Source organism: Athene noctua, chromosome 1, assembly GCF_965140245.1.
Source record: "Athene noctua chromosome 1, bAthNoc1.hap1.1, whole genome shotgun sequence".
In the NCBI taxonomy this organism is placed as follows: domain Eukaryota; kingdom Metazoa; phylum Chordata; class Aves; order Strigiformes; family Strigidae; genus Athene; species Athene noctua.
Genome location: NC_134037.1, coordinates 92647826 through 92660464, shown reverse-complemented (window position 1 = coordinate 92660464; position 12639 = coordinate 92647826). Strand labels below are relative to the sequence as shown.

General features: G+C 42.4%; 1 protein-coding gene across 1 annotated transcript in view; it reads right to left on the bottom strand.

Moving 5' to 3' along the window:
• CDC42EP3 (CDC42 effector protein 3) overlaps nt 1-11467 on the bottom strand; it is a 28046-nt gene extending 16579 nt beyond the window's left edge. The window contains exon 1 of the mRNA XM_074925734.1: nt 11326-11467. The gene's annotated coding sequence lies outside the window, so the exon portion shown is untranslated. The remainder of the gene's footprint in view (nt 1-11325) is intronic.
• Nucleotides 11468-12639: the final 1172 nt, after the last annotated feature.

Genomic DNA, 12639 nt, shown 5'->3' with positions numbered 1-12639 from the left:
TTTACCAATATAATGAACATCTTAGTATTGCTGCATTTGGAAAGCAACAACCCCTCACCCCAGGAAGTACAATGAACTCCTATTTCTGTTCTTTTTCGTAGAATATTCCAGTATTAAATGCAAGAAGAAGGAATTAAGCAAAATTAACATGTTGAAACACTGTAGCAGCTAACAGCTACTAACGGCACTTTCCCGATAGCTTAAAAACCAACCAACATTAACTTTGTGAGTCACTTAGTCCACATCTTCTCTCACCAGGTTAGCAATAACTAAATCAGTGTAACTATTGGAGGATGTAACTAATGCAAATCAGATCAGAATCAGGACTCTTGCTTTAGTAAATAGGTGACAAGATAACAAAACCAGTGCATCTGCAATGGAAGGATAGGTCTGTACAACACTCAATATACACAGCTCCTCACTCAATATACACAGCTCCTCTTCCAGTACACCCACTTAATATTCTTTTTTCCTGTCACGGAATCTCAGAGTAGACCAATTATGATTTCTTATATACCAGCTTAAGATGCCTAATTCCATAGGATTTTCTCCCTGTTTGTACACTGTAAAAGGTAGTGCTACTCACAAATCAGAAATCAGATTGATGATACAAACAGAAGTTGTGGCTTCCCCCCCCCCCCCACCCCGGGCATTCAGACTCATGTGGGCTTTCTGCTCAGCAGAAAGACTCTCAACCTGCATTGCCAGTGGATGCTCTTAAACTCTTTGCCTTTAATTCATCCATTTCGGTTGGAGTATTGTCCTAAAATGACCTGCACCAGAGGACTGGGAATCAGAGGGAGAAAAGGAAAATTAACAGGTAGACAATGGAAATGAGAGGAAGAGAATTATCTTGATTAGCTGATATCTGAACATCAGCAAGACACTTGAGTTTTAACAGTAGCTGAAGTCATGCATTCAAGATTAAAATTTAAGACTAAATCACATAGGCCTCACTTTCAGGAGGGAAGACTGTGCTCAGAAACAGTAATGAGTTTTGCAGGTCAGAAGAGATAATCAGCTGAACCTCATCCTCTTGTGCTGTAATCACAAAGGGCTGCTGCAATTCCCTGCTACATAAGAGGGCACTGACAAGAGAAAGGGAAGGTCCAGCAACTCTACTTGGCCATCACCATGTCCAGGCCAGTAGGAACAATTCCAGGAGGATGCCACTAAACAAACGAGGGTTTTAGGAGAGCCATAATACTGATACTATCACGTTTGCTAGACTGAAACTAGGCTAAGCAAGGTAAGAAAGAAAATGTACCTTTTCATAATAGCAGGAACAATTTATCAAGGTTTGTGGTGAATTCTCTGTTATTTGGATTTCTATTTAAAAAAGAATAATTATTTTCTAAAAACGTTCATTGGCATTCAGGCAGAGCCAGGAGTCATACTGACAGTGAACTGAGTAACAATTCAGGAAAGGCCTACAACTTGTCACAGACAGGTTCCCAATGGTCTGTTCTGGGTTCTTTCATTCAAGATATGAACAGTATTTTTCTCTAATACATTATATTTCTCTTAAGAATTAAATATTTTGAAAAGCATTTTTATCTAGGGAAAGCCATACCAAATTTTTAGAACATTTTTGTCCACAGATTATGTTTTCTTGGCCATCAAGATGATTATGAAGGTTGAAAGGGCAAATCCCCTGGAAGTTATCAAAATAGAGCTCTCATCCAAACTGTTGTGTTTGGAAAATTCTTGTCTTTCAGCACAAAATAGAAAAAAAAAAAAAAGATATGACACTATTTCAAATCCTGCATGGAGAACTGAATAAATTCTTTGCTGTCAGATTGCCATGAACAGTTTGAGATCTGCAAGCTTTAAAAGATGTTTCTCCTCTGATGCTCTGCAAGCAGAAGGGCACATATTTCACAGCAACTTAGCCTATTCAAAAGAACAAGGAAAACTAAACATTTTAAAGTACAGCTTTCTAACAAGGGTCTCTCAAATCCATGACTGAGCAGAATCCAATATCCAACTTCAGATACTCAGTTTTGAAGAAAAGCATAATGAACAAATGAGATGTGGCTTCATTCACATTTATTCAAGAGAAACTGACATAACTCTTGAATTTGACAATATAACTATTATTTCTTCGAGCTACATTTCCTATATGTTTCTATATTCCTACACTATAAAATTTTACTTCGGGACCACATTTGTACTTTCAGGATATTAACCCAAGAAGTACAAATTCTGAGATTCAGAAAGCCCAATGACTACTGACAGCTACCTCACCAGATGGACTGAAAGAACACACTGAATCAGAGCACCTGAGAAATTATCTGGTACCATTTCAGACAAGGATCTTTAATGTACACATTCAGAGACAGCTGCTCCTACTTCACAGATACCACACTGTTTTATTACAGAGAGAATACACACAATTTCTTAGATGATGCCTTTTTAACACATCCACCTACCCTTCAGATGTCTTGGAAGCTTCCACTTTAAAGTTCATTTTCAGAGTTGTTTATAAATATCAGACTTTGCCATTCAAACCAACATTTTCTATCCTTCATCTGCAGCAATCTGTATATGTTTGTTTATTCAGAGGCTTAGAAAGAGGTGGGAGAATTTTAACCAAAATTTTTAAACTGTTTCTCTAATGAAACAAAACAAAATTATGTATTTCTATTCCCCTGCTCTACGGTGATGTCCTTTACTCCTATGCATATACCATGCATCAAAATCCACAGCCTTGCTAAAAAGTTCTGGCACTTCTGTATGTTTAAAGCTAGTCCTGACATTCAAGTTTGTGTCTGGGAATGTGTCCCTTTCTGTCACTGTGAATTTCCAGGACAGTCAATTTTAAGGTGTTTTAATTGTTTATTTTTTGCAAAATTCAGCAGCTTAGTGTCTCCTTATGTTGGGGCCCCCAGCATAAGGACACAGACATATTCGAGTGGGTCCAGAGGAGGCCCACGAAGATGATCAGGGGGCTGGAGCACCTCCCTTATGAGGACAGGCTGAGAGAGAGCTGGAGTTCTTCAGCCTAGAGAAAAGAAGGCTCTGGGGAGACCTTATAGCGGCCTTCTAGTACTTAAAGGGAACTACAGGAAAGGTGGGGAGGGACTCTTTATCAGGTAGTGTAGTGATAGGACGAGGGGTAACAGCTTTAAGCTGGAAGAGGTTAGATTTATATTAGATATAAGGAAGAAATTCTTAACTGCAAGGGTGGTGAGGCACTGGCACAGGTTGCCCAGAGAAGCTGTGGCTGCCCCCTCCCTGGCAGTGTTCAAGGCCAGGCTGGACGGGGCTTTGAGCAACCTGGTCTGGTGGAAGGTGTCCCTGCCCACAGCAGGGGGGTTGGAACAAGTTGATCTTTAAGGTCCCTTCCAATCCAAACTATTATATGTTTCTATGATAATTTCATGCTTAGATTGCTCATGTGGGCACTGAAGCCTGCTTCTTTCCTTACAGATTCTTCAGTTTTATGCAGATTATATCTGTGTATTTTCAGAGATTACTTGAATACACTTAAAAATTTACATTTCAGTGGATATACTGTTCTTACCAAAGGCAGTGTCAAAAAGCTTCCAACTTCTCTGTTGTTGCTTCATTAGATGCTACTCCTGTCTCTTCCTCCTATAAGGTTGTCAGAGCATATCCCAGCAATCCAATTGTTATACCGTGCCACAAAATACCTCATTTACAATGCACATTCCTCTGCCAAAGTAGATGCAACGTTGTAGTCTCAAGGTAAAATAACTACTGCAACTAAAAATGAAATTAATTCTCAGACAAAAATCTGAAAGCTGTCTGCAGCATAAACTACTTGATTGTTCACTGCTTCCACTTGAAGAAGTGGATTTTATTTTTGTCCTCACAAATTCCTTTAGGAACTCCTACAGATTCTTAACCTACTTGGGCTCTTGCTATTGTAACTTTTCTTCTTTCAGACTAGAAATATGTACTTTTAAGAGAGCTGTACAGCCCACTCTGCCATAAAATTGATGACTTTGTTGTCTTTGCTGTTGACCTTAGTGGATCTTATCTAAAAGACTCTGGAGACTGAGACAGGTATTCATCATGCCTGAGGGCGCATATAGACAAAATCAGAAGAAATATAGCTTCCCTCCTCACTAAAATCATAGCATGGAAGGGACATGCAGGAATAGAGCAGCTGCCATACAAATTACTGGTCTGAGTCAACTATCTTGTTCCTAACAATAGATTTTCTATTCAGTCTGTGCAACTTCTCTGTACCACTAATCACTTGGCATATCATTAATAAGAAACAAGTTAGAGCAGATATGATAACATTAACAATCCAATCTTTCATTTAAGGTTTTCTTCAAACTGACTAGATTCTACAATTTACTTCTAGGTGAGATGACGAAACTGAGCAATGTATTACCACAAATTTGTATTATTGTAGCTTGAGAAGCCCTAATCACAGGCCAGGTACCTAGTATATGAAGAATTTTGTTGTTGTCATTTTATGTCTGCATAATCTTACAAAAGGTAATTCTTCAGTTGTTACATCTTTTGGGGCAGGGAATATTGTTAGCTTAGCAACAAAACTGTAACTGTTGTGAGCATCACCTCCCTCCTATTTCACCTCTCCACTCAATTGTTTGAGCTGAAGAAAAATACAATTCTATGTGCCATATATACAGCCTATCCATGGAAACATTCCATTCTTTACCTCCATATTCCCATCTGGCTTTTAAACATCCAAACAGAAAAGTCCCCCAGATACACTGCATCTTACCCTTTTGTGAGCTGTGGTTATTCTTCCAAGACCATCTGCTATAGAGCCATAAGCAAGCACAGAACCAGCTTAAACTTGATGAAGATCAGGAATTTTTTGTATCTGGAACAGGAACACGTGAGCTGCATCTGACACGCAAGACAATCAATGGCACTATTCTTGCCTTGTCTTTAAATCACCATGTAGCTCTTCTACTGTTCAAGTTTAAATGAGGCTAGTCCCTAATATTATTTGTGGGAGCCACACATCCTTAAAGAAGGGAGACACCAAAGACTACACAGACGCATAAGATCCTCCAAATGAATACAGACAAGTCATGCAAAAGCTAGAGGAAAGTGCCTCTGCAAGGACCACACTGCTGGGGAGAAATGGTATAGCTGGCCTTTACATCAAACTACAAAAGGCAGAACCTGCATTTTCTTTTTCCTTCACCCTTACTGTGGCATACAGCTTTTATTGTCAGAGATGCCTTTGTTTTTATTCTTTGTGGTTAAAGAAACATATACTCTCAAAGAACCAATGAGTCACATAAATGCTTCAAATGACAGAGAGCCTGTAAAACTAAAATTGATTAAGCTATCATTTGAAATATGAACACTGAGAAGATTGGCCTAACCATTCTCTGGAGACAAATTTTAACCAAACTGAAACTATGCTTTAGTTCCCAAAGACAGTTTATCAAATTATCCAAAAGTAAAGACCAAAAAGTAATACTGACGAGTATTCCCCAACAGAATTAATCATTAAAACAAGTGGCAGGAGTGCCTGAACGAGATGATGTTCCTTAATGGTGGTCTGTCACATTAAAGACAGGATATTTATGGTGTGCATCTCAAGCACAGAAAAGAGGAGGAAAAAAGCAAATAGAAACATTCACCTTAAGCTCCACCACAACTTGGACTAATCCTTGCCTCAGTTTCAGATCCAGTTTACCCAATTTTATGCATAAACAATTAAAGCCAAACTAAATAAAAAAAATACACTGAATCATATTAACTGAGATAAAAACCACAAAGTTAGAAGTTTCTAGAAAATACTTAGACCTTCATGAAAAAAATCACATCTAACCGCACAAGATTTAGGCTTTATTTAACTAGGACTGGAGATATGCATAGAAGGAAGAAAGAATGGAACTTGTTTCTGATCACAATATCGATTAATACAGTTTAAAAGGTTAGATTTAATAAGTATTCAGAATTAAGAGAAACATCCAAAAATTGGTTTTAAGGTCCTAAATTACTTAAGTATTGTTTTTTGTAAAATTTAAAAGCTTTCTTAATGAGAATCTATTAGTGCTGTCATACACTTCTTGGCAATAGAAATGAAACAAGGGAAAAAATAAAACGGCAAGAATGTAAATTTGGGGAAAAACTCCCCAGCAACACTGCATTATATTCCTGTACATCACCTGGTACTAGTGAACCACTGAAGCACTAGAAAAACCAACCAAACAAAAAACTGTCTACTACGCAGGACCTGACCCAGTCTTATAGCTTGAGAAAAGCACCTTCTTCAAAGTCAATAAGGAGCTTTACTAGAATAGGAGAAACAGACAAGGTCTTTATCAAAGCAACAAGATCCATCAGCCTCTCCTTCAGTAGACTTAAGCCTCAAGTCTTGTCTAACATCTCCTCCCTGTCTCTTCTTTGCTTTCTGCTGAAGATTTGGAACAGTATTACTCACACTCTTATAGGTATCAGGGTTGCTCCTTGTGAAGATCATGACAGAGAGCTCTGCTGGCTAGAAAGCTGGTTTCACAACCTCTTTGGAGAAACGCTTCATAGATGCTGACTGTGGTGGCAGCAAAGCACCTTTGATCTTCCTTGCAGAGTATCACTGAGAATTCTGAACCCCATAATTAGAAATATCATATGTGGAACACTAAGGTTGCAAAGTCAAAGAATGCAAAATTAGGAAATCCCAAGATTATATTCGTTGTGCAACCATTATTTGGTTCCTTCACCATCAGTGTTACAACGTTGCCCAGCACCACCCAAAAGGACTATGACAGAGCAGGACCTTCAGCTTCAGCTCAGAATTTCAAACAGATCCTCTTTTTGTTATGTCTCACCTCATTCACCCCACATACTGTTTGAGGGAAGAGGGCTATGAGAAATAATGCACTTACACACATATCACCATTTTCTACAGGCATTTTCCAACTTATGGATACTTGCTTTTGCCAGCATAACAGGCTTTAGGTTTTTGGGTTTGCTTGACTTTACTGTTTTACTGTACAGACTTTTTAAAAAGTTAACTGAAAAAGGGATTTTTCAGACTAACATTTGGCTTTTATTTACTATTTTTATGGTAGTGTCTAATATTCTAATATGAAAAAGATATTTGGAATGAAGATTCATCACCTGTTTCCTTTGTTTAAGGTACAACACAAATATTCAGATACACATAACATTTCTACAGCACAACAGTGAGAAACAGACTTGAAACATCTGGTATTTCAAAGGGGCAGAATTAAAAAATACACTAACCCCTACATTTTAGATCTTCCCAGCAAAGCCATGAAGAAGCATTTATTTTTAGAAAGTTCTCTACAGATGACAAAAAAAATTGCCATCTAAATGCATCTAAACAAGTTTGCAGACCTAAGTCATACCTAGTTTCAGTGACCACAGCTCATCATCAGCACTTGTACCTGTACAGAAGGTCAGCTGATGTTTACATGTAACCACAGAAAAGTTCACTTAGCTCATTCAGAATGAACCCCAGCACAATAACTTACTATATCAGTCCATTTAATTTCTTATCTAACTTGTTCCCTGTTGACCTTTATGATAGAAATCAAAGCAGTGTATCAGACTTGGTAAGTTTTCTTCTATTATTCAGGTGCAAATAGACAACATGAATGCAACATTTACATAGCTAAATTGTATGTTGTTGTCCCACACATAGTGGGGGTTGAAACCCTTAACTTGGCTCCCTGGAATTCATGAGATACTAGTCATCAAGTTTTAAGAGTATTGCACAACTTGAATAATTTCAAATATAACAGTATTTCAAATCACTTTTGTTAAATATACATTTCAGTAAAATGGTCTCATATTAAAAGCTATTATAGTCATGAAGATACGATTTAGTTTGAGTATTCAACTACTGCTTTCACATTTTCAGAACTTTAGGTATTCAAATGCGCTACTGGAATGTAGGCTTGACCTGTAAAGAGCTTGTCTCCCCCCTTTAAAAAAAAAAAAACAACCAACAAAAAACCCAAACAACAAACCACAACACAAACAAAAATCAATAAAACACATTCAACAGTTCACTAGCTTCTCAAAAAAAAAACCCACCTCACAGTTGCTTACAAAAGTTATTAACTAACTGTGCTCTTGTGGTCTGAACTAGTGACAGAACCATAAGACAAACATTTGTTTCTACACCTGACAGTTCCATAAATGTCAATGAAACCCGAGTAAAGGTATAAATATATCTTGTCACCCTGGCCAACTCTGCCCATCTGTAATCATCTCATTTTATCTTGGCAGTGTGTTTTCTGAACATTTACTGCATTTTGACTTAACCCTTAAACTATGAGGAAGCCAGTCTTCTCGTCAGCCTGTTCCAGCTGCTCCTGTTACACTCATTTCCCTGGTAGTCACCATGCTGGATCAATATCTTTGCTCAATAACATTATGAATGTAAATACAGAACATTGTAAAATATTGTAAGCAATGCTTGTCTTCACGTATGTCATCCAGAAACCATAGCGCTAGAAATAGATCTCTTCTTCAGCATGAACTTTCTCTGAGCTTGTACTCGGTAGTTACACCTCATGCTGCCATCCTGCTTCACAGAAAACCCTCGCCTACATAGGTGATGCTTCAAATCTGCTCTCACTGCTCTACCCAGACACATCCATGAGTAAATCCATGAGCACCAGATAGCTGCTTTCACTGGCTAGTAACTGGCCTGCTTTGCAGTGAAAGGAAATAATTTTAAAACAGTCCTCCATCCTACACTTGAACACAATTCTCCCCACATCGCCATTTAAGTCCAGACTTCAGTTCATTGGGGAAATTCACCTTGCTATCACACAAAAAAACAACCAAACCAACCAACCACAGCCCAACTGCCAGTGCTGTACCCGTGGGGATACCATGTCTCTGCAGCATGGCTGTGTCTATCAAGCACAGACCACCCAATTAGTTCAGCTGTGCCACTGGTGGAGGGAGAGGCAGCCAGTTCTCCATGAGATGGTTCAGATCTCGATAAAACATATTTACTCTGCCTTGATCATGATAAGGGGTGGGGAAGAGTCAAAGAAGTGATGCTTTTGTTTGTTTGTTTTTCAAAAAATAAAATTTGCATGCAGGAAGGCAAAAGCCTGTGGTGTTTTACATTATTATGAAAGGTCAAAACAGGTACCAGGTGACCAGATCCACAGCAATTCTGTCAACGAGGGTGAGGAACAGGAGGAAGAACTGGTCAGAGAGCATTGCTCAGCCCCAGGGACAGAGCCTCACTGCAAGCAGTGAAGGAGAACTTGATGGCAAATTCTGTACGGTAGAGGGAAATTTGTTTTTAAGTGCCAGTTCCCTCTCCTACCCCAAACTATTTCTCAAGACTTAGGCAGAGGGCCAGAATTTCTTCTAAGCCATATGACTTCTTATAGAAGACTATAAACCAAAGCAGCATACCTAATTATAAAAAGCTGAGAGCAAAACATGTTTTGCCATGAACGTTGGCTTTCTTTGGTTACAGTAAAGCAGATATAAATGGTTTGGAACAGTTTTAGATGCCTCTTTGAAGTCAATGTGACATTTAGCCACAGCAGTCAAATAGGGATGGTGCGGAGCCACGCTGCCTCAGGGAAAGAGTGGCTCTGGGCTGCCTCTTAGATGATACCCATCTCTTTCCTTTCCAAAACTCATCCAGGCCACCTTCTGGTGATTCTGGCTGGCTTTACCAATCACAGAAGAGAGGTAGAACCACAGAGGTAGGTTCTGCAGCCTGATTTTCACTTCTGTGGATGCACAAGGTGCTCCTGAGAGAACAGTAACTGTGATTGTCTTTAACCTAAGGAGGAGATAGGCCCTATTGTTTCCTTCCCCAGATGCCATTGGCTTGTGCTGAGGCCAGGAAAAATTGTCCCCTTCAGTAGGATCCTACCAACCAAAGAACCTGCTCAGTTCCTCTCCTCTGCATGCTGTAATAAAAAACAAATGTTCAAAGCCAGGAGCGCCTTAGACACAGGAGTTTTCTCTTACTTTTCTGAATGCTTTTGCTGGAAGACTATTTTTAACGTGCCATAGAGCTAAAGTAAATCTTAACAGTAATGCTAAAAAAGGCTGCACCCTTTCAGTACAAGCCACTTTAAAAATAAATCCTTGTGACAGTAATCACCTGCTGATACATGCTTTTATGTTTAGCCAGCTGCTGAGATGCCACATCTGTCACTTGCTTCCAGAAATGCACTTTCCTTTTCAGTAGGGAAGGAGAAAATTCTGCTCCTGGAATTGCGCTGAGTATCATGATGCCTTTTTTGGTATCTCTGTCATTCCTCTAAACATCTGAACCACGGCACATGGATTATAAGATTTCTGGTAGTGTGCATCTTAAGAATTGTTCAGCTTTATATTTTCATTACCTTAAAGCCTCTAACTTTTTCCTTATGCTTTGCTGAACTATATTACGTGCTTATAACCTATATGTACCTAAAACCAATGCTCTATGCAAGAGTAGTTTCACTCCCAGGAGCTCTCCTTGCCTCCCTCCCCAAATATTTTGCAAAGCAAAGTAAGAGATCAGGATCATATTTGTTACTTTAAACATTTCATAATAAGACCTCTTCCTATTTTTAAAGGATAACAACAACCTACAGTGACGCAAGTCCTAATTAATTACTTCCTCTATTTTGGTCTCTTTTTAATTTCAACTGAAAATAAACCAAGTCCCTCTTATTAATCTACTGCCCGCATTTTTTCATCAGCAACCCAATACAAATTCTTACGTGACTTCGCGACCTGACCTCTTTGTTCGCCAGCTACCACACCGGGCCATCACCTTTCTCCCAGCCCAGTATCTGCCCCCGGTGCAGCCCCAGCCCGGGCTGGGCAGCCAGCGGCGGCGCATTCAAGCGCACGGGCATTTTTAAACTCAGGCGGAAAGGCGCGACAAAAAGGGACACCCCGCACAAAAAAAAAAAAAATGCACACACACGCGCGCTGTTTCAGGGTGACGCAGGTATGCCTTCTGCCTCCGAGACAAGGGCATAGAATCGGCATGTCAAAAGATGCTGGGAAGAAAATTTAAACCGATGACAGGGGCGAATTTCAGCCCGGACCATCAGAGCTGTAGAAACACCCCGGGAGGGTCTCAGCAATGCGTTGCTCCGGCATATCCCCCCCGGCAGCCAAACACGGGGATTAACGGACACTCTCCCTGGCCACCCCGAAATGCCTCCCCTCCCGCCCAGCCTCCCTCCCTGCCCCCGAGCGGGCGCGGTGCGGCCCCGTTGCCGCTCCACAGGGACGGAGGGGCCGTGCCGGGGCCCCTTGACCGGCCTCGGCCGCACAGCTCGGCGACCCGACCCGCCCCGCTCCGCTCCGCGCCCCGCTCCGCACACACGCCGCGCCCCGACTTACAGCGCTGCCGGTCGTTCCCCCGCCGCTCCTCCCTCCCCCCCTGCCGCCGGTGCGGAGCCGAGCGGGCAGCGGGGCCACCCCTCCGCGACCCGGGCCGAGCGCGGCACCTGTGAGCGCCCGGCAGTGCGCGGGCGGCGGCGGCAGCGGCCGGTGTCCCGGGGGGGCGGTGCCCCGTGTCCCGGGGGGCGGCGGGGAGGCGGCGCTGCCGGCGGGGCTGCAGGGAAATCCTGGCACCGCGGAGCGCTGCCCGGGAGGCGGGCGGGGCAGCCGAGAAACAGCCACAGTAACAATAAACGGGGTTCCACACCCCACACCCCCCCTTTCTTTTCCTTTTTTTCTTTTTAAAGCTCATTGTGGGGGTGGGGGCGTTGCAGGCAGCGCCGGGAGGGCCCCCGCCGGGCCCCCCCACCCCAGCAGTGTCCCGCTGGAGCCCCCGGGTGGGCAGCACCCCCCGCCCTCCCCCGAGCACGGCCAGCTCGCAGAGAGGCTTAAACCTGATGATTTTTCGGCCCAACCCTCTTCCCCCTCACCTCCCCGACGCCCCGATGCGCCCTGCAGCCCGCCCGCCGCGCTCATTCCTCCTGCCTCTCCTCCATTATCGGCGCGGTTTGGGGGAGCGCTCGGGCTTGCGGGGCTCCGCGCCCTGCGGTTTGCGGGTAAACGGCAAAGGCTGCCCGAGCCGCCGAAGGCGCAGGGGCGGCTCCGCCCGCCCAGCGGCGGGGCAGCGGCGAGGAGCTGCTGCGCGGGGCGCGGAGCATCTGGCAGCGCCTCTGCGGAACCCGCCGCGGCCAAGGGCCCTTTGATGCTAGATTTCAGGGCACCTGCCCGTCTGTTTTATACGAGTGAAACTGCCTTGCCCACAACGAGAAAGGGCTCAAAATAGCTGTTGGCAGTCCAGCAGATTGCTGACTAGGAAGCCCATAAATACTGGCCTGATGGTAAATTTTTTACAGGTTCCTTGGTTAATCCAGATAGAGACCCCGGTATTGTTTCACTTCTCCCAGTGACATCCTCCCAGAGGTTTCTGTTGGCAGGTACCTGAACTCAACACTCTGTGCCTGAGAGTTTTACCAAAGGGTCATTTTTCAGAATGTTACCTTTGGCACTGCCATACAAGCATTGCATGTGCATTTACTGAAAATTAAGTGTGGTACATACCTTACCCAGGCTCAGGTATTTTTATAAATATTTGCATAATTTTCATTACGCATGGTGTTTAAAAATAAGTGTAAACAGTGAATGCATTGTATATAAATGTGTACTTAGTTTAAAATATGTTTACATACCCACATCTGGGTGAGAGAATTTTCCCCT